General features: G+C 37.8%; 2 long non-coding RNA genes across 2 annotated transcripts in view; one reads left to right on the top strand and one right to left on the bottom strand.

The window, feature by feature from the left end:
• Positions 1 to 8,499, bottom strand: part of LOC137638359 (uncharacterized) — a 319,347-nt gene extending 310,848 nt beyond the window's left edge. Inside the window, exon 1 of the long non-coding RNA XR_011044109.1 lies at positions 8,362 to 8,499. This is a non-coding gene — a long non-coding RNA (uncharacterized lncRNA). The remainder of the gene's footprint in view (positions 1 to 8,361) is intronic.
• The window catches only part of LOC137638358 (uncharacterized), a 601,799-nt gene that overhangs the window by 41,448 nt on the left and 532,550 nt on the right, over positions 1 to 27,801 (top strand). The gene's annotated exons all lie outside the window — the stretch shown is intronic.

Consider the following 27,801-nt stretch of genomic DNA (forward strand, 5'->3'; position numbering starts at 1 on the left):
TAAAAACTAAGATGATGGTGTCCTGACAAGAGGACAAGAATATGAGCGAGTGCTATTATACGAGTGCGCACTAACAGAAGAACGCGTGCTTGATGGAGCACTCCATAAGAGATGTGTGCTCTCTAGACTCCCCTGTCCACCAACCAGGAGACAACCAAAATCTCTCCCCCAGCTTTGTTTTTGACACTTTACTGGATCAAGTCCATGTTTTTACTTGTCCTTGGGCATGACAAGCTTTAGATCATAGTGCAACAAATGACTGTGACTTCCCAATGATTGAACCTCAATTTAGCTTGGGGCTGGCCATGGAAAAATAGACTTGGGTGTCGAGACATCGTGTTGTCGTACTTGAATCTCCATCAGGGTCTGTCCCGACTCCGCTGATTCGATCAATTGGGGAGGGTATATGCAGAAAGCCTAGGAATCATGATTCTATCGATTGCTATAGTGTATAAAATTCCATTACTGTACTTCAAAGAAGTCTGAATTGCCATAATAAGCTCCCCTAAATGCAATTGTCTCTGGCGCCTTCTTCCTACAAAAGATACACAAAAAAAACTTGATTAGAAGAAGTCCTTCCCAACAACTGAGTATGTACACAATGTGGCATTTCAGTGGTTGTTTGAATACTGAAATCAGATTTGAGAAGTAACCTGTTCCAACACTAAGTGTGACAGAGATGGAAGATCTTGACGGTTAGGGAAAAAAAGTCATGGACTGGTGTCTGAGCATAGGAAAATCTAGGTAGAGAACAGGCATCGGCGCGTAGGGAGAATTTGGGCAATGGTGAGAGAGAAATGCCAAGGGAATGTCCTAAAACAGCAGAGGGACGAGAGTCTGCCAACATCCCAACCATGCAGTGCTTGTATTCAGCCTTGTAGGAGACCGAATACCGGTAGCATGAGCGTGAGCTCCTGTACCCCAAACCAAAATACTTTCCAAGGGTTGGGTATTGGTACAGCACTGCTCCTTCCATGAAACCATGCAGAGAAATCAGTTGAAGTCTTGAGAGTGAATGCCATATTGGTCATCCTGTGCTTCGGTGACTACTTCTTCCTCCTCTTCAGCAGTGGGAGAGCTGGAAACGAGTAACAGAACAGGTGAACTAATTCCTGGCAATTCAAAGGTGATGATGCTTGAGGCCTGAGTAAGTTCCAATCATTGTTCTAGATCATGTCGTTCCCAAATGCAAGATTCCCGATTGCAGTAGGTAAGGGTCCCATTTGTAGTACAGTAAAAGGTCGTGAGGTGATCGTGGTAAAAGGGAGGAAAGCGATCGTGGAAAATGATCGTGTTACAGATCGCTGTAAATGATCACAGGGTTCCTGATACCGGTAAACAACCGCAAGGTTCCTGATCACAGTAAAATTTAAGGTTCCCGATCACTGTAAACAACTGTAAGGTTCCCGGTCATCATAAACAATTGTAAGGTACTGAATCATGGTAAGCAATCGAATGGTTCTTTAACAATAGCAGTGAATGATCGTAAGGTTCCCAATGGCTGTAATAAATGTGGAAGGTTCCCCATTCCGGTAAAGGATCAGAAAATTTCCAATCCCAGTAACTGATCAAAATATTTTTTAACATGGTAACCAATCAGGTTCCAAATCACAGTAACCAATTGGAAGACTTCCAATCACAGTAACCAATCAAAATTTCCCACGGGAAACACCGATCAGGGAGAACAAGTGCCAGGGGGCGAACAGAATCTGAACGTTCCCATAAAGACTAAAGACGAATGAGATGGTGCACAAGGAAACATCGCTAGTGAAGGTAAGATCTTGTAGCCTGTGCAGTACTGTACAAGCAATAAGAACAATCAGAGGTTCCTCTTCCAGTGTATCGTGTTATGGAAGAACAGGATCAAAGTAGATAAAAGAAGTTCTGTGACCAAAAGGTCACTAAAGAACATATGAGAAGTGTCCAATGGCGTAGTGTTGAGAAAACAAGGTGAACATCTGAACCTAGTATGAAAACATATTCTTGGGAAAGTATATATTGCTCATACATAACCTCTGAAAGCATAAGTGTTCAACCTGCTCATACTGGTTAGAGTCCTTTTCTCATAATCGAGAGGATGGGAGCTTGAACTTGTTCAAGACAGTGCTAAATATGGGCATGAGAGGCTTTTTATCCTAAACCAAGCTTTGGGTACAATCTTGGTATGTACCACTTGTCTTGGTACATACTGTCCTCATGTACTTAGTGTTTTCCCTCTCTCTCCTGAAGTCTATATTGTCCTCATGTAATTAGTGTTTTCCCTCTCTCTCCTGAAGGCAAAAGAGGATCATCCAGGAGGGGGAAAGAAATGCAAGGCCCTTACTCCTACCAGCAGTGCGTGCACCTATTCTTGTGAGGAAAGAGCACAAGGACCCGATGTGAGCTCTGTATCACATGTCGACATCTATTTTTGCGGAAGGAACGTTCCCAGTACAGTACAGTACTGTATGTATTCTGTCGCCTTGCAAAATATGCTGGCGAAGGTAGAACTGTCAAATTTCTAGTTTTACTAGATGGTAAATGTGTGCTTTCAGAATGAGGTGAGAGCATACACAAAAAGTTGATGGAACACTACTGTAGTGCAAACATATGAAGTCGAGCGCACAAGAGAGAACATATGGGTTTGAGTGGGATAGCGAGTGAACAGATGATAGGTGTGCGTAAACAGTTGAAGGGTGCGCATGGACAGATGTTAGGCGAGTGAAAAGGAAAACTCCTAGGAGCAGCGCATGCACACAAACAGGTGAAGGCTTTGCTAAGAGGTAACTCTCTCTTTCTCATGGGGAGAAAAAAGTACGAGTCACAAAGTATCTCCAGTCAACTGGTTTTTAGGATTTCTTTGTCCAAAATAGGAGAAAAGAGGGGCAAAATCCTTCCACCTCAACCAGCAGTGCGATGTGATGAAGGAGCGCTCAGGTGCTCTATGTGTTGTCTCATCGTCTCTCAAGGTAGAGACGGGACTCGTATGTGCAACTCTTATCGATAGTTCTTCTAGGACTTCTTTGTTCATAAAGGGGCAAAAAAGACCAGAGCCCTTTCTTTACAACTGGCAGTGTGTGAAGAGACAAAGGTGAGGCAGAACTGGAGAAGAAAATTGAAAACATCTCTCCAGCGTGCCTATTCCAGGCTGATAGCAACAACATTCCAAGTAGGAAATATATCCTAAGAACTTTATTAAGATACAGCCCCACCAGGAGTGCCTGTCTATAAACGGGAAGATGCTGACTAGCAGAACAAGGGTGATATTCCTCCTCCTCTACTCAGCAGCAGCAAACACTCCTTCCTCTGACAGCATGCAATGGTGTTCATGGAAAGCCAAAATCTCCAGTCATGAGGACGTAACCATCACCCGGCCACACTCGCAAAGGAATGAACAGCAACAGGAACGCTGTCAAACCAAAACAAGAAAGTTTATATCACTAAGTTACACAAGCTGCCAGTCAGCTACAGTTATTAGGAAAACTGCAAAATCTTTCTTCTTTAATGAGTCATCACCAGGCCACACTCGCAAAGGAATGAACAGCAACAGAAATGCTGTCAAACAAAAACAAGAAAGTGTATATCGCTAAGTTACACAAACTGTCAGTCAGCTACAGTTATTAGAAAAACTGCAAAATCTTTCTTCTTCCTTAATATCCCTTGCAGACAATGAACTATCACTCACTATCTAAAAAAAAATACAGTAAAGTCAACAGCAAGTGACAGTGCCAGTACATTTATACTTTCCAGTGGATAAAACAAAATACTGTAGCTACTCAGTGTGCTGGCAAGGAAAGGGACTTCTCATCCACCCAACAGTCATAAATCTTAACATCTGAGTTTCAAATACTGCACACTAAAAACAAATTCCTGTTAAAGAACGAGTCTTTGTAGTTAAGTAGGAACACTCGCGTTATCGTATAATCTAGACGCTCTTCTTGCCGGATCACTTTCTTATGTGTAACTTTTGTCACAATGTTTTCCCCCCACAAAATAGTTTTTTTTTAATTTCCTATCTTCCCTTAGCATTAAAACCTGGCCCCCACTTGCAATTCCAGACATATTTTCATGTCTGAAAACCCACATTTCACACAAAACAAACACTGGAAAACAACCCACCTAACCTAATTTAGGTTAACTACATAGCCTCCTGGCTAGTACGGTAGTAACGTATTCGCCTAGTATTCGCATGCCAGCAGATTGATCCCAACCCGGAACCATGAGTTTAAGCTTTTTACTGGGGACGCCAATGCTGTGGTTGGGCACCAAAGTGAGGGGTTGGGCTAGCCCGGCTAATGTTTTGGTGAGCATCTATTCTGATGAAACTGAAACTGAAACCCGACACCTTTACCTTTACTGAAGTGGACTACACTAAACCAGCCCTAGACAATGTGTCTTTATCTTTATCCAAGTGTCTTTTGTTATTATTTGTAGGTATAATTCCAAGGTTATGTCCTACAATATAATCTAATGGTCTCAGTTGCTGTAGAGGAAATGATTAAGGAAAGGAACTATTTTTCATGGCTAAAAGTTTCTTTTTTCTTTGTAGTCAGAAACAGCAGGAATGGCAACATTTCTTGGTCTTTGATAAACAAAATTTCTTGTGGTACCTCCAAACATGAAGTTTTTCCCTTAATATACAGTAATTACTACAGTTCAGCCCCTTTCATAATGACCACTTATCAGTAGCTTCTTCAAGTTTAAATCAAATGGAAATAACTGTATAATAGGAATGCTTGCATCCAAGGCACATAAACATCATACCAAAACAGGGAAATGAGTGTATAAAAATACAAATGATAATGTCAGGCATTGATAGATGATAATTGCAATAGCAGCCTACTTCTAATGATCAGAGCGAATGCAATGCTAAAAATCGCATATAAAGCAATTTGTATTTTTCATAACTACTATAGAAGGTTTAAAATGTTTAAAGGTTACTCGTGAGTGGCAGAAGCAAGGGACAGTGACCTTGCCTTATCAAGCAGAACAATGCCCTAGATTAAAACTGACCATATATTCATATGATCAGCACCCATGCTCCTCTCTCCACTCAAGCTAGGACCAAGGAGGGCCAGGCAATGGATACTAATGACTCAGCAGATAGACCAATAGGTTCCACCAAACCTCCCCCCCCCCCATCCTTACCTCACAAGAATGGTGAGGTTGAGCGGGACTCGAACCCCAGTTCGGCGATCACTAGTCAGAGATGTTACCACATAGGCCATCACAACCCTAAGTCTTTTAATAGGCAGATGGTTCAGTGAAGCTGGAACTCAGCAGTTAGAATTTATAAAGGTGGTAGTAGTTACTACCAGATAGTAGGTACGATCAGTCAACCAGATAGTCCACTAAGAAGCAACTTTGTCCTTAACCCACCAGGTAGCATAACCTCCACTTTGAACTTGACCTAAAACTTGTGTGGCAGTTGAGGCAGGTAGTGCAACCTGAAATTACGAGTTTGTATAGTTCATGTGGAACTCATACAAGTGGTGGTCGAGTTTGTAGTTGTGTAGCTGAGACAAGACCGTCAGCTAAGTCATCATGCTAGCACTGTACAGTACATTGATCGTACTATACCATATACCCAGTCCCTTCAGTTGGGTTGTCCACTCTGGAACTCTGAGGGAAGAAGGGGATGAGGGCAGACCCAATCATTCTACACAAAGGTGTGCTTGCTCGGTATCATACTAGACCAATCAGAGGTAACAGGCATCTGAACGCCTGTACTGTACCTTGTACGGAACGCATTCAGATCACCTCCTGGAGCACAGTAGATATGTTCTCAGTACTGTCTTTCCCTCAAGGATGGTTCTCTTAATTCGGTTGAGAGAAAGGAAATCTTTTAAGACTCTTCTTCACCTCTGGCATATTTCTTTGGCGACAGCTTTCATTTATTATGAGTGACGCAATGGTGTCGCAAAAGCGACTCGGGAACATCCAAAGGAAGGAAAGAGACGAAGGTGGCTGCCTACATCCTCACAAGCAGTCTTTGTGTTTGGTCTTACCATTGCATGAAACCTAATATTCTCTCTCTGGATTCTGTTCAATAAAGAGCTATCATAAGAAAAAATCAATTCCTCCAGGACCGAGGAAGGACCGGATTTAGGACGCTAGTGAAACCTGCTTTGCGGAGCCCTTAGACTTATATTCTGGACTCCCTCCTGGCCATCAAACCAGTTGCTCTTTAGTGACTTTGGGAAGCATTCATCCCATCATCATCCTCTCCATCCTCCTGTGTGTTATTCCGACAAAGCATGAGTAAACCTTTTCAAATGGAAAATCCAGCAATGACCTCCATCACAACCCTAGATACAAGTTGCCAACGCATAAAGCCTGTGTCCCACCGGTGTATCAAGACAATCTTATACACTCATCTATCCGAGACCTAACACTGGTTGCAGGAGCATGAGCTCCAGTACCTCGTATGGATACATCTACCTGTTAGGATGGTTGGGTTTTGCAACTGGACACCTCATCCCACAAAACTTTGCAGAAGAATCTGTCAATAACCTGAAAGACTTAGTTTAGAGGTTATCCTGTGCTTCACTGACTCCTTCCTCAGCCAACATGATTGTTTGGTTGTCTCTGGAACTGAGAGAGAGAGAGAGAGAGAGAGAGAGAGAGAGAGAGAGAGAGAGAGAGAGAGAGAGAGAGAGAGAGAGAGAGCCCTTCATTCCTAATGACAGTGTGCACACTCGTTCTCGTAGGAAAAAGAGCCCAGGTTGTAGGTGTGTGAGTACGTGCACCCCGCACTGATAAGTACAGTATATTTGAGGATGGGAATGTTCCACATAAGAACCATCTCACCTCAAAAATGAGGCATGAACATACAGTACAGTACTAAGATCTCTTTCCCAAGTGGAATGTTCCCAGCATAGCTTTTTTCTGATGTTAGCACAGGGTATGGGGGGTGGCAGAGTGGGGTCCACTTCTCCCAGGAAATAAATAAACAGTGATTTAGGTCAGGCTAGGTGTGAGTTAATTAGTGCATATCCCCTTCATTTCCTCGTACCTCAACTAAATTGGTAATCGCCACCATAGAATTTCCAACTACTTTATCTATAGTGCCTCTAATAATGACCTGTTCTTGTAATGCTTTGAGGCTTATCGGGTAAAATATGCTTCTTCAGGCATATTTTCATGTATTTTTTATTGTAGCTTGAGGTATTTTTCTAATATTAGCTTATGGCGAGAGTGGATTGTATCCCAGTACGCAAGAACATGGCAATTTAGAACATGGTGATCTAGGTCAGGTTAGTTAGGGGTAATTCAGATTAGTGCATATCCCTTCCTTTCCTTGCAACTCTAATATGTCGGTAATTCCTCCCCCCATAAAATTTGCCACTTTCTACAATTCCTATAACTTTGACTGTTCCTGTAAAGTTTTGATATTTATCTGGCATTATACAATTTTCTTTTCTTGTGTATTTGGATACTCTAAGGAGTTTATTTACTTAAAATATTGGTAATTTTTTGTTAAATTCCACCCTGCCAATTTTGCATGAAAAAAACAATTTCATTTCCAGTTAGCTTTCTTGTTATGTTATTGTTTTAATGTCATCTTCTGCAAAAATATAGTTTCGCGATTACAACCATCCTATGTACATTAACAGTTATGGGAGGCATACGTACACATCGTACGGTAACCAGGGTATCGCTGGGACACGAAAAAAAGAGGAGGATCCCTCCTAACACTGCTCGTAGAGATTCACACTTAAAGGTTAAAGGTGACTGGTTTCAGTTCCGGTTCCATCAGCATAGATGATCACCAGAACGTCAGCCGGGCAAGCCCAACCCCCCACTGTGGTGCCCTACCACAGCAGTGGCCTCCCCAGTAAACAGCTTAAACTCACGGTCCTGGGCGGGGATCGATCTCTTGCCATGCGAATGCTAGGCAAACACGTTACCACTGTACTAGCCAGGATCATATGTAATAATTTACATACTAGTCTTTGCCCAGATAGCAATTCAACCTTACCTCCTTGCTCATTTGTGCTGGCATGCAGTACATGCTGGATTAAGCAAGTTAGCTTAACTCTTAACAGTGCCCTTGTACTGTACATTACACTTCTAAGAAACTACAATGCATTTCCAGATGATTTTATTACATGGAAGAAAGTCAATTGGCAAAACATGATTGTGCAAATAAAAATTAAGTAAACAGTGAGGTGCATTTGTAAATATATACTGGACCGCAAAAGTGTAGGCTACCCACAAGTCTAGCATCTGTGACTTGTCCCTGATTTAGGTCTGACACATGATTTTGTTGGCAAAGATCATTAAAATTAATAAAAATACATAAAAAAAAGTAATTTAAAGCAATCTAAATAGGCAAAACACAATAAATTAATAGAATATGAAAATAGCCAAAATACTCACCAACTGCTCATATATTTCCCAAAAACTATTTAAGTCTTCATGTATCTCCTTTTAATTTCACTTTTTTATTATAAATGTCTTTAATATGAATAGTTTTACGTCAAATACAAATCACTAATAAGTAAAACTATTTTAGTCATCCAATTGACGTAATAATGTTCCACCTTACAAAATACAGCTAAGAAGAAAAATTGACTTTACAAAATTATTACAATAAATTACAAAAATCTAATACTTTATATTATAAATATCTTAAATATATTTAATGTGAATAATTATATCTCAAACACCAATCACTAATAAAAAAAAATTGAGTAATCCAATTGATGTAACTAAAACTAAAACTAAAACTGGAACAGAAACTAAAACTGAACCTGAAACTGAAACTGAAACTGAAACTAAAACTGAACCTATACCTTTAAGTATAAAACTAAAATAAACTAAAACTATAACTATAACTATAACTATAACTAAAACTAAAATTAAAACTATAACTATAACTATAACTAAAACTATAATTATAACTATAACTATAACTAAAACTGAAGCTAAAGCTAAAACTAAAACTACACCAATAACTATAACTATAACTATAATTAAATCTAAAACTAAAACTATAACTATAAAAAATTGATTTCACAATAAATCACAAAAATTTATTTAAGTTTACAATATAAACACAAAATTTAAGTTTGATATATTTTTGCAAATTTTCTTAGTTTATAATATACTAATTTCTTTGATATTCTTAGCAATTTAATTCCCAAATGCTTTGTGGAAAACAGGTAAATTCTTATATTTTTTCCTGATTTTGGCTCGTTCATTGAGGCATATATTCTCTCTCTCTCTCTCTCTCTCTCTCTCTCTCTCTCTCTCTCTCTCTCTCTCTCTCTCTCTCTCTCTCTCTCTCTCTCTCTCTAGGACCTTACGAATTCAAAATTAACACTCGAATTTCCACTCTCTCTCTCTCTCTCTCTCTCTCTCTCTCTCTCTCTCTCTCTCTCTCTCTCTCTCTCTCTCTCTCTCTCTCTCTAGGACCTTACGAATTCAAAATTAACACTCTCTCTCTCTCTCTCTCTCTCTCTCTCTCTCTCTCTCTCCTCTCTCTCTCTCTCTCTCTCTCTCTCTCTCTAGGACCTTACGAATTCAAAATTAACACTCGAATTTCCATTCTCTCTCTCTCTCTCTCTCTCTCTCTCTCTCTCTCTCTCTCTCTCTCTCTCTCTCTCTCTCTCTCTCTCTCTCTCTCTCTCTCTCTTTGTAAGAGCCCATGTCTTACTATAGGCAAGGCGTTCTAAAACGATCTCTCTCTCTCTCTCTCTCTCCCTCTCCCTCTCTCTCTCTCTCTCTCTCTCTCTCTCTCTCTCTCTCTCTCTCTCTCTCTCTCTCTCTCTCTCTCTCTCTCTCTCTCTCGACCGAAATATAATCTAATTACAACGTGATATGAAAGAACAGCGGCGTAATATCAAAATTCCTCACAATATGTTCTCACTGAAATCGACAAAGGAAAAAAATTACGAGTTATTCAAAATATTTAATTACATTTTATTCATTTTTCAATTCCCGTGGCATTTCAATGACATTGTTCCCTTTTATTAATATTGTTTTTCATTATATATTTATATATGTATAATGATTTTTCATTTTGTCTCCCATTAACCTGTTTTCCATAATTCCTTCTTTTTCGGGAATGTGGAGATGATTTAGATTTTGTGAGGAACTTTAAAATTCCTTCCATTTCTTCATTAAATCATTATCATCTCCAACTTCTATTGACGCAAAGGTCCTCGGTTAGATCAATGCTTTTCCATTCATCATCTCCCACTTTAGGTTCATAGTACTCAGCCATGTAGGCATGGGTCTTCCAACTCTTTTATTGTATATTGGAAGAGATTTGGAATTATACCATTCACAACTTTTTTTTGCACAAGATTAACTTCGTTAATTTTATATGAATGTTAAATTTTGGTATTATTGTATGTAAGAAATACGGCTGAATACAATTACTATTGGAGGAAAATAAAAATGTTAATCCAGATTGGCCAGGGCACCAGCCACCCTTTGAGAAACTACCTTTAAAGAGTTATAGGGTCCTTAGACTGTCCAGACAGTACTACATTGAATCCCTCTCTCTGGTTATGGCTCATTTTTCCTTTACCTACACTACACATGCACATAATAGCCTACCTCATTCTTTCCACATTCTCCTCTGTCCTCATACACATGACAACACTGAAATTAGCACACAATTCTTCTTTGCTCAATGGGTTAACTACTGCAATGAAATGGTTCAGTAGCAACTTTCCTTTTAGTAAGGGTAGAAGAGACTCTTTAGCTATGGTAAGTAGCTCTCCTTGGAGAAGGACATTCCAAAATCAAACCATTGTTCTTTAGTCTTGGGTGGTGCCGTAGCTTGTGTACCATGGTCTTCCACTGTCCTGCGGTAGAGTTCTCTTGCTTGAGGGTACGACTTAGCCACGATTTTCTATCTTATTTCTCTTCCTCTTGTTTTTTTAAGTTTCTATGGTTTATATAAGAAAGCTGTATTCTAATGTTATTCTTAAGATATTTCATATTGTTCCTTATTTCTTTTGAAGTTTATTTATTTCTTTTCATCGCTGAGCTATTTTTCACTGTTGGAGCCCTTGGGCTTATAGCATCCTGCTTATCCAACTAGGGTTGTAGCTTAGCAAGTAATAATAATAATAATAATAATAATAATAATAATAATAATAATAATAATAATAATAATAATAATAATAATAATAATAGACTATGGTATAGGCCTAGGCCTAATGGAAATATTCTGGAAGTTAATAGAATTAATTAAATAAAAATAAGTAAATGACAATTAATTTGTATCAGCAAATTAATTAAAGTAATAAGTAAGCTAATAATATTGGATATTATTTTATAAGTTGATATAAAGAGGGAAATGTCATAATTATGTTAATGAAAATATGAAAGAGAAAGTAATGAATTTAGCTGTGATAGTTCATGACAAAAAGTTTATAGGGAAACTATTATATAAGATATTTAATGGTATAGCCTATATATTTAGAGAAAAAAGGACAAAACATAATAAGATATAGAAATATTTCAAGTTGATGTAAAGAAGGACGTGTTATAATTATGTTAATGAAAATATAAAAGAGAAAGTAATGAATTTAACTATGATAGTTTATGAATTAAGTCTTTATGGAAAATATTATATAAGATATTTAATATTATAGCTAATATACCTTGAGAAAAAAAGATAAAATATATGTTATGATTATGTTAATGAGAATATAAAAGAGAAAGTAATGAATTTAACTATGATAGTTTATGAATTAAGTATTTATGGAAAATATTATGTAATATATTTAATATTATATCCAATATACCTTGAGAAAAAAGATAAAACATAATAAAATATAGAAATATTTCAAGTTGATATAAAGAAGGACGTGTTACAATTATGGTAATAAGAATATAAAAGAGAAAGTAATGAATTTAACTATGATAGTTTATGAATTAAGTATCTATGGGAAATATCATATAAGATATTTAATATTATAGCTAATATACCTTCAGAAAAAAGATAAATTATAATAAAATCTAGACATATTTTTAATAAAAAGAAAAATTACGAGAAAATGAGGGAATATAAAAGAGAAAGTAATGAATTTAACTATGATAGTTTATGAATAAAGTCTTTATGGAAAATATTATGTAATATATTTAATATTATAGCCAATATACCTTGAGAAAAAAGATAAAACATAATAAAATCTAGACATATCTTTAATAAAAAGAAAAATTACGAGAAAATGAGGTGCCGTTGTAAAGACAAAATCTTCAAAATTGCAACACAACATTGGAACCCCAGTTTGTATTTGTGAGTGTAGTCGGCAAAGATGAGTTTTATTTATTCTATAAACTACCGGTAATTTATATATATTTAAACCTACAGTGCCATTAAATGAAAGATGGAGAAGAATTGCATTACGATTTAGTGTGAAATTGAATATACAAGTGCTTGGTGAGTACCCTAATCTCAGATATGCCGACGATGTGGTTTTAATCGCTGGAAGTATGGAGGACCTCCAAACATTAGTATCAAAAGTAAAAGCTGAAAGTGAAAAAGTGGGACTGTACCTAAATGCTAAGAAAACAAAGGTCATGAAGTGTCAAAAAGCCCCGCCTGATCAAGAAATCCTACTAGACGGAGTTGCCCTAGATAATGTCACTGAATTTACTTACCTTGGAGCAACTTTCACCAATAATGGAGACGACTCCCAAGAGATCAAAAGAAGAATTGGTATTGCAAAGAATGCAACCATCGCACTAAGCAATGTGTGGAAAGACAGACATATCACTCTAAACACAAAGAAGCGGCTTCTCAAATCACTTGTTTTCCCCATCGCATCATACGGCTCAGAATGTTGGGTTTTAAAAGCTACAGATCGGAAAAGATTTGAAAGTTTTGAACTATGGTGTTACAGAAGAGTCCTTAGGATAAGCTGGACTGAGAAAAAGACTAACGTGGAAGTTCTACAAAAGATCAATATCGGAAAAAGATTACTTGACATTTTGGATGAAAGAAAACTAACTTTTATTGGACACCAGGTTCGGAAACGCAATACTCTGGAAAGAACGCTACTAATTGGATCAGTCTATGGTACAAGAACGAGAGGAAGGCCTAAAACTAGATTGAGTGACAATATCATGGAGATGTGCGGGCTAACGATGGTGGAGTTGGAAAGGAAGGCTCAAGACCGGAATGAATGGAGAAGTTTTGTGCAGAGGGCCACGGCCGTTCGACATCGAACACCCCGTACTTGATGATGATGGTGAGTACCCAGTTCATTCATTAAAGGATTCAATATAAAATAATTTTCTTCATTGTCATATGTTCATATTTATTGTGGATTTAACTCTATGGAAACATTTATATCTTAGTTTAGGCTTGCTTTGGTTAATATACTTTATTTTAGGCCTAGGAAGTTTTTCTATATACTGTATAGACAAAGTTTGGTTATTGTATCACAACATTTTCTTTGCACAAGATTTACTTCGTTAATTTTATATAAATGTTAATTTTTTGGTATTTTTGTAGTGTATTACAGGGCAATTTAACCTAGTAAAAAAAACTACTTTTTCTTATACAATACAACTTTACCAAATTTTTATGTATATGTCTAATTGGTTAATGTTTAAAATTACAATTTATCTGCAACACTGAATTTTATCATGAAAAACTGGCAGTTATTTTTTCTGTATGGCAGGCTTACAATAGATCACTTCAAACCCATTATTTTGAACCCCATAGCTTTTACTCGGAAATTGATACAAAATTGGTACAAAATCTTATACAAAATTTCAATTATTAAAATTAAGTGATTTACAACCCCATTGAGTTAAATTTGGCTCGCAAAATTGCCAATTCACAAGTACTGTAGTGCCTATGCTTTTAAATTGATAATATAGATTCAAAATTTTGTATAAATATATATATTTATATATATATATATATATATATATATATATATATATATATATATATATATACTGTATATATATATATATATATATATATATATATATATATATATGTATATATATATAATATATATATATATATATATATATATATATATATATATATATATATATATTTCATTAAGTATTTATTTGCTGTAAAAATAAATCTCATTTTCGAAGGAAATGCATTTTCTCTTGGAAAAAGTTGTTTCTTTGCAGGAAAGTTTTCCCCGTCTAGAACTATAATAAAACCCAAAATTTTATACTAAATTCACAATTCCAGTGGCTTTGGGTATTCATATCTCATGTTTTATACAATTTAAACCGGTCTCAATTTGCAGTCATCTTCCAAGTAACCAATCAGAACTGTTTGAACTGTCAATTTTTTTTGCCCATTCGCCTACCTTGACATTTAAAGAGATGGTACCTCCCTTGAAGCATTTTTTTTTCCCTATGTTTCTTGATTAGGAAAGAATTTTCTTGTTATCCGAAGGACTGAATACATTAAGGCTTTCAAGATGTTGAAGACGCTTGTTTTCTAAGGGCTTCAATTCTGTGGCTTTGATAATTATCGTGGAATATGCTGTGAGATGCTCTAAATACCTAAGAATGTGTACAACAAACAAATCATGTAGGTTCTGTAGGATACATATTTTGCATGTGGGATAGGACCAGGAAAACAGCCTTTAAAGTAAGTAAAGTGAATATACAGTCTTTACCCATTTTGAGAAAATATGTGTAACTGGCATGTTTTCAGGAGTTTTGGACTGTTTTGATATCGATAACTGTCTAAATTTACTTTTCAAGTTTCTAGGATAAGTGAAACATAAGAAGACCATATTTCAAGAGGAAAGACAACACAGGGATATGATCTACCTTAGGGTAGGGTAAGGACTCGGAGTCCTGAGGGGAGGTTGCAGGGGGCTACCTCATTAAGTAAGGACAGGTGTCTTTGGTTAGGTTAGGTGGGGACCCTTCGGTTGTATCTCTGTGTTTATTACCCTTGTGAAATATGGTTTTTCACTTGTAACTACTTTTGTTTCAAAGGTCTGTATAACTTGAAAAATACGGGTGTCCCACTATTATTGCCATGAAAAATTTTCAAAACACTTGTAAGTACACCAGGAATTACTATTATTCTCTGTTAGGGTTCCTGTACTGTTATCCAAGTTTACATGGGGTATCTGCAAGTTTTGACGTATTTCTAATTAGGAATATGAAAGGCAGCTAAGCTCGGTAATAACTAATATTTACCAATGAAAATGTATATAGTACTGTTGAATAGGTACTTCATTATACATACATACATACATACATACATATACCAAGGCACTTCCCCCAATTTTGGGGGGTAGCCGACACCAACAATGAAACAAAACAAAAAGGGGACCTCTACTCTCTACGTTCCTTCATTGTTATTATTAAAGGGATTGTTGGTTTTTATAGGTTATTTAGGGTTGTGGCCTAATTGGTAGCATCCTAGCCTGGTGATCACCAGACTGGGGTTTGAGTCCCAATTAAGCTCGTTAATTCCTTTGGTCGCTGCAACCACATCATCCCTGTGAGCTAAGGATGTGGGTATTGGGAAACCTATAGGTCTATCTGCTGAGTCATCAGTAGTCATTGCGTGGCTCTCCCTGGTCCTAGTTTGGGTGGGTGGAAAGGGAGCTTGGGTGCTGATCATATGTATATATGGTCAGTCTCAAGGGCATTTTCCTGCTTGATAGGGCAATGTCACTGTCCCTTGCCTCTGCCATTCATGAGCGGCCTTTAAACCTTAAACCTTTATGCAGGTGCAGTTCACAAGCAGTTTTTGAAGCATTTTTTTTTTTTATATAATATTACCTAATTAGTTTAATTACTTAAAACTTTCTAGATATTCATATTCAAGTTCCTAGATGATTTTAGTAACTTTTTATGACATTTTTGCTCTAACGATGACAGATGTACATGTAAAAAACGGTTGTAGTAAAAGAAGCCATTGCAAAGGCTTCAAATTAGAAATAAATTTTCATCCTACAAATTATCAATCAGGAATTAAACTGTAATGGTTCCCCTGTCTGAAAATTACACCTACACTGTGAATGCGCATATTTTCATTAAGGCATACATAGGCACTCTAGCCATACTTCCTGAACTTATGATAAGGAATAGGCCTATATTGACTTGTGCAATTCTAAAGAGGAAAAAGGTACCTAACCCCATTCCCCTGATCATGTAAGCTTTGTGTGTCCAGGTGTGAAAGCACAGTTATAGGATCCAGTTGATGTTAGGTTAGGTAGGGATAAAATACCTTCTTTCATTATCTATTACTTCAGGCCTTCTAGATCAGGTGAGGGGCCCAATGCTGCATTATCTATTACGTTAGGTGAGGGGTCCAGTGGTGATAAAGCCTTCCCTGGCTAGGTAATGTCTCTTGTGTAGATTAGATTTGCAGGACACATATTTCATTATATATAGTTATGGCAGATATAAGTTTGGAAATAGGAAGGTTGAAATGTCCTACCTAACCTTGAATGAAAGAATGAATGGAGCTTAACTCCTTGTGCTGACAGTCAAGAGGATATTTAGAAAAAACAAGTACTGTAGTTATTTGGTAGTATATTAGACAATTTTTTTCATTATGTGAAAAGATATATAGATTTCACATTAGTTTTAAGATTTTTTCCAACAGTTCTGGTGTTGATTTATGCTATTCTTGAAATTGAATTTGTTTTTAGAAATATTGAAAATAGCTGATTTTGCTAAAATTTATGCTTCCATGTACAGTATCTGTATTTTTTATACATACTATATATGTGTGTATATATATACTGTATATATATATATATATATATATATATATATATATATATATATATATATATATATATATATATGTATATATATATATGTATATATATATATATATATATATATATATATATATATATATATATATATATATATATATATATATATATATATATATATACACACATACATACATACATATATATATGTATGTATATATATATATATATATATATATATATATATATATATATATATGTATACTGTATATGTATATATATATATATATATATATATATATATATATATATATATATATATATATATATATATATATCCACGTATATATATATGTATACTGTATATATATATATGTGTGTGTGTGTATGTGTACTGTATGTGTGTATACATGCCATAATGTTATGTAGTCATAAGTTATCTACATATGACCTGCCATTGTTTGAAATGGATAATTGGAAAGTGGGGAAATATGTAAATGTTTTAATACGTATACGACTGTGTGTTTATGTGAATATACCCTATCTCTTCGTATGATATATAAAGCTAATTTTTATTCCTAAATGTTCAATTGTCCTTCCATGAAGAAAGTTTTCCCTTTCCTTGGACTAATATTATCTTCCTTGCCCCATTCTCCATGCAAATTTCTTTTGCCATTTTTAACCGTTATATTAAAGAGGTGCCGAGGAAACTGCATTAGTTAGCATCCTCTGGGAGTCCTTCGAGGAAATGTTTTTGTGTGCTTCATCCACATTCCTGTCGGCATATTTCTATTGTATTGTATAAGTACTGTATTATCATTGTTTTATTTTAGGTTATTATAATTTTTTTTGGGGGGGTTATTATCATTGTTTTTTGTGGTTATTATCATTGTTACTTTTGATATTTTCTCTTTTTATATTTTTTATGATGATGATAACAATAATAATAATGATAATAATAACAAGGAGAATACAAAACTTAATGGCCACTGCCACCTTCATCTTCTAACTGCTGAAATGTGGAGGAAATTTCATGAATATAAGTCGCTTTGTACACTTAGTCAGAAGTACAGTACAGTACAGTATTACTGTATCAAAACTGTATCAAAAGCTCGCCTAGCCCCCTGCGCTCAATGCATAATTTTCCTTAAATCTTCATGCTCTCTTGCTCTTCTTGAATATCAAGGCCTATACTTTCCAATATGGCTTTCTTGGGAACGTTCCACATATTATTTCTACCAAGTATTATGGTCTTAAATGGAATCAAGGTTATAGATGCTGTCTCATCCATTGTTTAACTGCTAATTCAAGGACTCCTCTCTCTTTCTCAAGTGTGCATGAGCTGAAGTTTATACTTTTCAGTACGTTTTTCACCAAATTGTTAAGTACTGTACTTAATGAAAAATGTGGGCAAAAGAGGTTAAGCATAAATCAACTACTGCGAGCAATGTTATAAATGTTTTTTATTTTTATCTCTTTGGGGATCAGTGCCATGACTGATGGGGCTCTTACATACTGTATTTATGCATGTAGAGCAAGCCAGGTGTTTAACCCTTTTACCCCCAAAGGACGTACTGGTACGTTTCACAAAACCCATCCCTTTACCCCCATGGACGTACCGGTACGTCCTTGCAAAAAAATGCTATAAAAAATTTTTTTTTCATATTTTTGATAATTTTTTTTAAAAATTCAGGCATTTTCGAAGAGAATGAGACCAACCTGACCTCTCTATGACAAAAATTAAGGCTGTTAGAGCAACTTGAAAAAAATATACTGCAAAATGTGCTGGGAAAAAAATAATCCCTTGTGGGTTAAGGGTTGGAAATTTCCAAAGAGCCTGGGGGTAAAAGGGTTAATAACCTTATTTATTTTTTTATCTTGTGGTTCCTTTTCTTTAATCACCATTCTTCATACCCCCATCCTCACTCACATCGCCTCATCTTCATTTGCGCTTCTTTCCCAATACTCTGGACGAAAAGTCCAACTCATTGAATTTTTCCTCCTGGAAAAATCAAGTAACTCCTTCGCGCAAACTTCCTTGAGGATTTGTGAGAACAAAGGCCTGGCGTCCACAAAGGCATTGGTGGTTGGGGGGGGAGAAACATCGTTAATGATAGTTTGAAAAGACATTTTTTATAGTGCGTCTTTTTTTATCGCTCATTCTCCAGACTGGGATCATCTGAATTTTTGGATAAAGCCAAAACAAGAATTTTAGTGGTACTCAGTAGTCTCTGGAAATTTTCCTATCACTTTTCGCTTGTTTTACCTGCAATTAAAGCTTGAGAAATATATTGTATTATATAAGTTTTACCTATTAGTGAATGGCTGTGTATATGTGTCGTGTGAATGAGACGACATCTTCCCTCATTTTGACTATTATTATTGTTATTACTTGCTAAGCTACAACTCTAGTTGGAAAAGCAGGATGCTATAAGCCCAGGGGCCCCAACATGGAAAATAGCCCAGTGAGGAGAGTAAACAAGGAAAAATAAAATATTTTAAGAACAGCATTAGAATAAATATTTCCTATGTAAACTATAAAAACTAACAAAACAAGAGGAAGAGAAATTAGATAGAATAATGTGCCTGAGTGTACCCTCAAGCAAGAGAACTCTAACCCAATACAGTGGAAGACCATAGTAAAGAGGCTATGGCACTAGAGAACAATGGTTTGATTTTGGAGTGTCCTTCTCACAGAAGAGCTGCTGACCATAGCTAAAGAGTCTCTTCTACCCTTACCAAGAGGAAAGTGGCCACTGAACAATTACAGTGTAGTAGTTAACCCCTTGAGTGAAGAAAAATGTTGACTTTGAGAGTTATTGTGCATGATATTCATAGGGAGTGTAGAGTTCACATTGCAATTCGATATTGTACTTATTGCGCCTGTCTCTGTAACCTAACTATCGCAAATACTGAGGCTTGACTGTATATCATTATTTTCTCTGAAATTTTAGAATTTCATAGTCTTAGCTGAATATAAAAAGTAATAATTATATTATGTTATTCATGCATGTGATATTCTCAATATTTTTTTTTTTTTGTCTGGTTGCAATTTTATGATTTATTTAGTAATAATTAAGGGTTCTATTTTCTCTATTATATTTCAATGGAAATTCGGTTTTATAGTAATTGTGAGCAAAGATTATAATCAGTAGGATTTCTATTATAAAACATCAGTCCATAAAGAATTAGAAAATCTTTTTTGTAAACAAAATCGATATGTGAAATTTTAATTGTTTTTGTCGCTTCCTAAAATATGTTCAGACCTAATTTAAATCTTGTGAATAGAATCATAATTCTACCCTGAATCCTTAAGGTTACAGTATTGGGTGATGCGTAGGTTAGGATTACTGTTGGTAATGAACCTTCTACTGTACAGTACTTGGTCGCTCACCTGCTGTAGCCCCACATACTTAGTTTCCAAATCTTCACTTTGCTTTGCATGATGCCTTGCAGTCATTAGTCACTGTTACTATTACTGTAATACCCATCCGGTAAGGGGTCTCCCATTCCCAGCCTCTTCTGGGGCTTAGGTCTGTGGTGGCCGATGTGGTAACGTTCATGATTGGTGAACGCTTGACTGGTGATCGAGTCTTGCTCAAATTCGTTAGTTTCTCTGGCTGATGTGGTAACGTCCCTGACTTTTGAACGCTTGACTGGAGTTCAAGTCCCGCTCAAATTCGTTAGTTTCTCTGGCCGATGTGGTAACGTCCCTGACTGGCGAACGCTTGACTGGGGTTCGAGTCCCGCTCAAACTCATTAGTTTCTCTGGCTGATGTGGTAACGTCCCTGACTGGCGAACGCTTGACTGTGGTTCGAGTCCCGCTCAAACTCATTAGTTTCTCTGGCTGATGTGGTAACGTCCCTGACTGGCGAACGCTTGACTGGGGTTCGAGTCCCGCTCAAACTCGTTAGTTTATTTGCTCGATGTAACTTCACCTTCCTTGGGAGCTAAGGATGGGTTGTTTGGGAGAGCCTATAGGTCTATCTGCTGAATCATCAGCAGTCATTGCCTGGCCCTCCTTGGTCCTAGCTTGGATGGAGAGGGGGCTGGGGAGCTGATCATATGTATATATGGTAAGTCTCTAGGGCATTGTCCTGCTTGATAGGGCAATGTCAATGTCCCGTGCCTCTGCCATTTATGAGTGGCCTTTAAACCTTTATGATTACAGATATCATTGCTATTTTTCACATTTATCCCTCTTAGAATTTTATGTGGGACTTGGTTACCTAGAAATAGTGCAATTTCAGCATAAGCTTGATGCCTTAATGGGAAGGGACACTTTGCTCACAACGTATGGAGCAATTTCTTGCCATGTGGAGATTTGATTATCTTTTTTTACTTTAATTTATGGTCACTTGATTTATATTGTATAGTATAGAATACCTGACATTTTACTCATTTATCTTTCCACGTCTTGTAACTGAGATTAGATATTCTTGTGAGTTTTGCTGACTGAAAGAAAGAAGTGTTCATGAATAGGGAGTTGTTCCAGCGCACCATACAAACCTTTCCCTCCTTACGTAGAAGTATTATTTTGGCCACTGCTGAAACTAGCCGTTAAAGCTTTTGTGAGGTGTACCCTCCACTGGTTAACGGCGGTAAGTAGCGGGGTAGGCTAGCCACCCTGGTCACACCAGCAGTAGCAGCTAGGCCTAACCGTCACTTTTTATTTAGGCTCGGTAAAATTAATGCGTAGTCTTGCTCTCCCGTTGAAACCTTTTAATTGGCTTACGATTAAAAGCAACTGGCCTAAACTTTAAAAAAAAAACTTTTTCTTTTTAGATGGTGATTGCATACTTCTATTAGGTGTGGACTCCGCTGTTTCCCTTAGTGAAGCCCACCACCGGAGGAAGTCTCTTCCGTTGCCACTTGCTGCATTTCCTACTTTCCTTGAGAGTTTCGGGTCTCCTCATAAAGGAATGGTTCCAAGAGTGTTAAATTTTACTGTAGTACCCTCTGCTATGGCTCACCTTTATTGCTGCCTGCTGGCGGACAACAGCCCCGTCGTAGGAATGAGAGCAGTGGCAGACTGGTTCCCTTCGGTGTTTTCTAGTCGGGGGATCCCTTCGTTAGAACCCAGAAACTGGCTTTGGCTACGTTTCACAGGAAATACTCGATGCAGACCATCAACTTGAACAGTGTTTGTTGACGGGAAGCAGAGAGTGCTGTTCGGAGGCCTGCCTCCTGGTGTCTAGCAACTTTCCCTCGGAGGGAAAGTTAACCTCCACCAAGTGATGAGATTTTTACCTTTCGAGGGAGAGCCGCTCCACAGCTATGAGGGAGAAACTGCTGTTCTTCAAGCTCAGCGCAGTCTAGTTCGTTCCCTTCCTAGGGAATGACATAAGGCTCGTCTTAATACTGTACCCATTGCTGGTGTACGAGACACCACTCGCCAGTGCGTGCTACTTTGCTAGCGTGCATAGTACAGTTTATTGTTAACACAAGTGTGTGCTACTTCAGTAGCGCGTAGAGCATCAGCTTGCTGCTGCCCCAAATGTGCGCTACTTGGCCTGAATGCGCGCTACTTCGGTGGCGCACAGAGCTTTTACTATTGCCTCAAGTGCGCTGTTTCGGTAGCATACGCTGGGCACAGGGCGAGAGAAAGCTATGCTTTACAGGTACTGTACACCTTACCTGTACAAGTCGAGAAAGGTGCGCAAGGTAGCATGCTCTATCAGCTCTCGGCTTGCTAGTGTGTACATGTAGATTACACCTCACCTGCGCGAGATAAGAAAGCATGCCCGCTAATGCGTTCTATCAGCATTCGCCTTGCGAGAATGCACAGGCAGATTAAAACCTCACCTGTGCAAGGTGCACAAGCTAGCGTGCTCTACCAGCTCTCGCCTCCCGAGAGCGCACAGGTACACACCTGGGTGAGCTGAGAATGTTGCGCAAGCTAGTGCTCTCTATCAGCTCTCGCCTCGCAAGCACGTACAGGTAGATTACACCTCACCTGTGTGAGCTGAGAAAGCACACGCTCCAGTGCGCTCTACCAGCTCCTGTGTTGACAGTGCACATACCTCGCTAGTGCACACTGGTACCAGACCTTACCTATGCGAACTGAATAGGGTGAATGCGGAGGCTTGCCGGCGTTCGCTGATGTGCACTAGTACTGAGCGTTCGCGGAGGCTTGCTGGCGTTCGTTAATGCGCACTGGCACTAGGCATTTGCTGGTGGTCTCAGGTGTTCGCTAACGCACAGCAGCATTTGCTAAATTTGCCAGCACTTACTAGCATTCACGGGTGCTCGCTGGCACTTACCAACATGCACTGGCAAGTCTGGACAAACTTGCTTAGTATTTGCGTTTTCTGCATTCTGGGATAACAAACCTTTACATGTGAGACTACAGGGGGTCCTCGGGTTACGACGCTGATCCGTTCTTAAGACGCGGTGTAACCCGAATTTCCGTGTAAGTCGGAACACCATAAATATACGTACTGTACTGTACTGTAAAGTATTACTGTATACTGTACTATAATAAAATGTATCAAATGACATAAAAACAATATTAGAAAAAGAGAAAACAATTTCTTACCACATGAATTAAAGTAAATATCAATAAAAAAAGAAAACAATTCCTTACCACATGAATTAAAGTAAATATCAATAAAAAAAGAAAACAATTCCTTACCACATGAATTAAAGTAAATATCAATAAAAAAAGAAAACAATTCCTTACCACATGAATTAAAGTAAATATCAATAAAAAAAAAGAAAACAATTCCTTACCACATGAATTAAAGTAAATATCAATAAAAAAAGAAAACAATTCCTTACCACATGAATTAAAGTAAATATCAATAAAAAAAAAAGAAAACAATTCCTTACCACATGAATTAAAGTAAATATCAATAAAAAAAGAAAACAATTCCTTACCACATGAATTAAAGTAAATATCAATAAAAAAAAAAGAAAACAATTCCTTACCACATGAATTAAAGTAAATATCAATAAAAAAAAAAAGAGAACAATTCCTTACCTTATTCCTATGGTTGGCTTGCACACTGGAAGGGATGTTGCAAGGGACGGAGAGACTGGTTTATTGTGGAGAGGAAGGTGCAGAAGATGCTGGAGAAACTGGGGCAGGTGAATCAGGATTCTCTGGAAGTGAGACAGAAGATGCTGGAGAAGCTGGGGCAGGCGAGTCTGGAGGTGAAGAGCCTACAAGAGGTGGTGGAGAAGCTGGAGAAGCAGAGGCAGCTGAGGTTGATGGCAGAGGCTCTGTAGCAATAGAGGCAGCTGAGGTTGATTGTAGAGGCTCTGTTGCAGGCAAATCTGGAGTAGTAGAGGCAGCTGATGTAGAGGGTGCAGTTCTCTCTACTTTCTTAAAATACCGCTCCAGGTTAGACTGGACAGAGAGGATCCTCTTCTCATCCAAAATCTCCTTATAACACTGCAGTAAGTCCATGACACCTCTGGAAACCCTGGTGAACCTGTCCATGTTGGGATCTTGAGCCTCGAAAGTTGCCAATGCTTGTTGTATCTCGGCAAAACCTTTTGACAAGCCCTGCCTTGTGAAAGCCTTAGGGTCTGGGGTGGGGGCTTCTTCCTCTTCCTCTATGATCTGCTTCTCCAGTTGTATCAAGTCCCCAGCAGATAACTCCTCTCCATGAGATTCTAGCAGCTCCGTAACATCATCAACCTCCATCTCCAAATCGGTTTCCTTACTCAGGGCAACAATGTTCTTGATAACATGGTCAACTGTGTCCTCAAACCCATGAAAATCATTAACAAATTGAGGACATAGCTTCCTCCAAACACCATTCATGTTTGTAACCTTCACCTCCTCCCAGGAATCAGCAATGTTCTTAATAGCATCAAGGATGTTGTAGGACTTCCAAAAGTCCTTCAGAGTCAAGTCCTTCTTCGTTTCAGTTGCCTGTAATGCCATAGCAATTGTTCTTCGGAGGTAGTAGGCCTTGAATGAAGCAATCACTCCCTGGTCCATAGGCTGTAAAAGGGCCGTGGTATTAGGTGGAAGGTAAACCACCTTCACATTAGGGTGAAAGTCTCCCAGCTGGGCAGGGTGTCCAGGGGCATTGTCCAGCAATAGCAACACCTTAAAGGGGATACCCTTTTGGGCGCAATACCGCTCCACACTAGGTACAAAATGGTTGATAAACCAGTCTTCAAACACTGCAAGTGTCACCCATGCCTTCTTATTTGCCTTCCAAATGACTGGGAGTTGACTCTTCCAAATTCCCTTGAGTGCCCTTGGATTTTCAGCCTGATAGACCAGCATGGGCTTCAGTTTGAAGTCGCCAGCAGCATTTCCCCCAAGAAGCAAAGTTAGCCTCTCCTTGCCTGCTTTATGACCGGGTGCTGACTTCTCCTCCTTTGCTATGTACGTGCGGTTAGGCATGCGCTTCCAGAATAAACCTGTCTCATCCGCATTGAACACCTGATAAGCAGAATAACCCCCCTCCCTAATTATCTCAGCCAACGCTTTAGGAAATTCACTTGCTGCTTTCTCATCCCCACTAGCAGCTTCACCTTGCACTTTAAGATTATGGTAATTGGCCCGAGCCTTAAATCGCATAAACCAACCCCTACTAGCCGAAAACTCTTCACTTTCACTTTCTCCCCCCCCTTTCTTTTTTCAACGCTTCAAACAACCTTTTAGCCTTCTCTTGAATAACCATTAAGCTCACTGGAATACGCCGTTGATTTTGATCTTCCAACCAAAGCACTAATAACCTTTCCATTTCGATAATTAAACCACTACGCTGTTTCGTTATCACTGTTGCTTTCATTGGAGCAGATCCTTTTACGTGTTCAACCATGCGCTCCTTATCTTTAAGGATAGTAGCCACGGTCGAACGGCTAAGGCCAAGCGATCGGCCAATGTTCGTTGGCGTTTCACCGTTTTTAGACCGCTTAATAATGTCTAATTTCACTTCCATGGTGATGGCCTTCCTTTTCTTCGATGCACTACCATCAGAAGAATCTGCCTTGCGCTTTGGAGCCATAATGAAGGGCAAAAAGTTCAAAAAAACGATCAAACACGTGAGAGAAAGAACAGGCAATCACAACCAAAAATGGCGTATGAGTGGAACTGAGCGACGCCGTCTTCCTCGCCCACAACCACCGCAAAGCGTATTCATCCACCGCGCGCTAGAAACTAGTTCGCAATTGTTTACGTCGCTTACGACGCTAACGGTGTAAGACGGAACGACGCTTAATATTATTTTTATATTTTTATGGGGCACGTTCGTAACGGCGAAACCGCGTAAGTCGGGACCGTCGTAACCCGAGGACCTACTGTATACTTCTTCATGGGAAACACTCTTCCCTGAGTTGGTTGACACAACGATTACACATGCGCTCTCGCTAAGACAATACCTCAGGGTTTTTGCTGCAAGTACGGTTTTCTTCCAATCACTTGGAGCTCCTTGGGCACAACGAGTCTTGTCACATGCCTAGTTTCGTGAAAAGTAATCTTTTAGGATTACTTATTCAGGCTTGATTTCCCTACAGAATGGAGAGCTCTTTGGAGCACTCACACAATGTACTAGTGAGACATACCCTTGCAAAGTTATTTTCACAAGCTTCTCTTCCCAACGGGATAGTGTCAGATTCTGCTAATGTTTATAAACGATAGCAAGCAAGAATTCACTTTCGGGGACGCTTGCCCCGTCCACAGGGTGGGCTGGTAAATGTGTAATGCTGACGTAGGTTGGTTCGCTATGCTAACTGCACACACATGCTCATGAACACATGAACAATGTAATTGCTAGTAGCCAACCAAGTTCTTTGGGCAATAACGTTGGTGAATATTGAGTTATGAGGATTTTCTAAGTACTGTACCTTTTTGGAGCCCGTTCGTAATGGCAAATCTTTGTAACTTGAGTCCGTCGTAACCTGAGGACTTCCTACAGTTACTACCATTAAAAACATTTCAAAGCAAGTGTACAGTACAGTATACTGTATATATATTTATAAAGTGTGGAATATACCAATTTAATTTCTTTTATTTCTTATGGGAAATCTTAAAGCAAGTGTACAGTACTGGATACTGTATACTGTATATGTATATTTATGGAAGTGTGGAATGTATTGAGTGAATTTCTTTTATTTCTCATGGGAAAAAATGTTTTAGTTTACTGGCATTTAAGTTTGTGAGCTCATTCCCAGAACAAATTAAACCCATAAACAAAGGTACTGTACCACTATACAGTATATATATGAATGAAGTACTATATTTATAATGTAAGTACAGGGTTTTATTCATAAATGCATCAGCATATTTTTGTCTAATCTATTGTATATGGACATTCAGACAAAAATGAATATAATCAAACAATATTTTTTTTGTATTGCGCAATTAAATTTTCTTCGTAACCAAGCCCTTCTTGTTTTAGAAAAGTACTATTTGCTATCAAGTCTTCATGATCTCAGTAAAGACACTGAGGACGATGTGGAAGATGAAGTTTATGTAGAGGGAAAAGAAAAGCATAAGTAAATTGAGAAAAATACAGCGTCTAAGAAAGAGGCTCCTAATGTCCTTTGAATGGCGTCATAAGTAATCCATCTGTTTGATTTATGAAATGGTTCAGTATCTGACATTGATATTCAGTAGACTAGCATCAAACGGGCTTTCAAAGTTTTTGAGAATGACAACGATAAATGTTTTAGGCACGAAAGCCTCTCTTGCATATTCCATTCGAGTGGGAGGGATTCGAAGTGTTGTACTTCATGAATATGCCGTAGAACTGTATGTTGTTACCTTACTTTTATGTGTTGTTACTTCATATTTACAATTTTTTAACTCTTTTGTTAGATCTTTTTACGAATAAATAACACGCTATTGTTAAATCAGTTCTCGTTTCATTATTTTGAACATGATATTGCTTACAATTTTTGCACTATGCAAGTTTTTCATTGTTTTCATTTTGAACACTATCGTTAAATCAATTTTGTTTTCAGTATTTGAACATGTTATTGTTTACAACTTTTCTACCATGCATTTTATGATTTTTTTCTTTGTTTTCTTCATTCTCCCTAGATTTCATGCCATTAAATTTAAGTCATTTTTCCTTTACACTTTCATGTAGTTCAAGTTTTTAAAGGAATTGATAAGATTCTTCTCGTAAGGAATAGTTTATGGAGCAAGATTAC

Source organism: Palaemon carinicauda, chromosome 3, assembly GCF_036898095.1.
Source record: "Palaemon carinicauda isolate YSFRI2023 chromosome 3, ASM3689809v2, whole genome shotgun sequence".
In the NCBI taxonomy this organism is placed as follows: domain Eukaryota; kingdom Metazoa; phylum Arthropoda; class Malacostraca; order Decapoda; family Palaemonidae; genus Palaemon; species Palaemon carinicauda.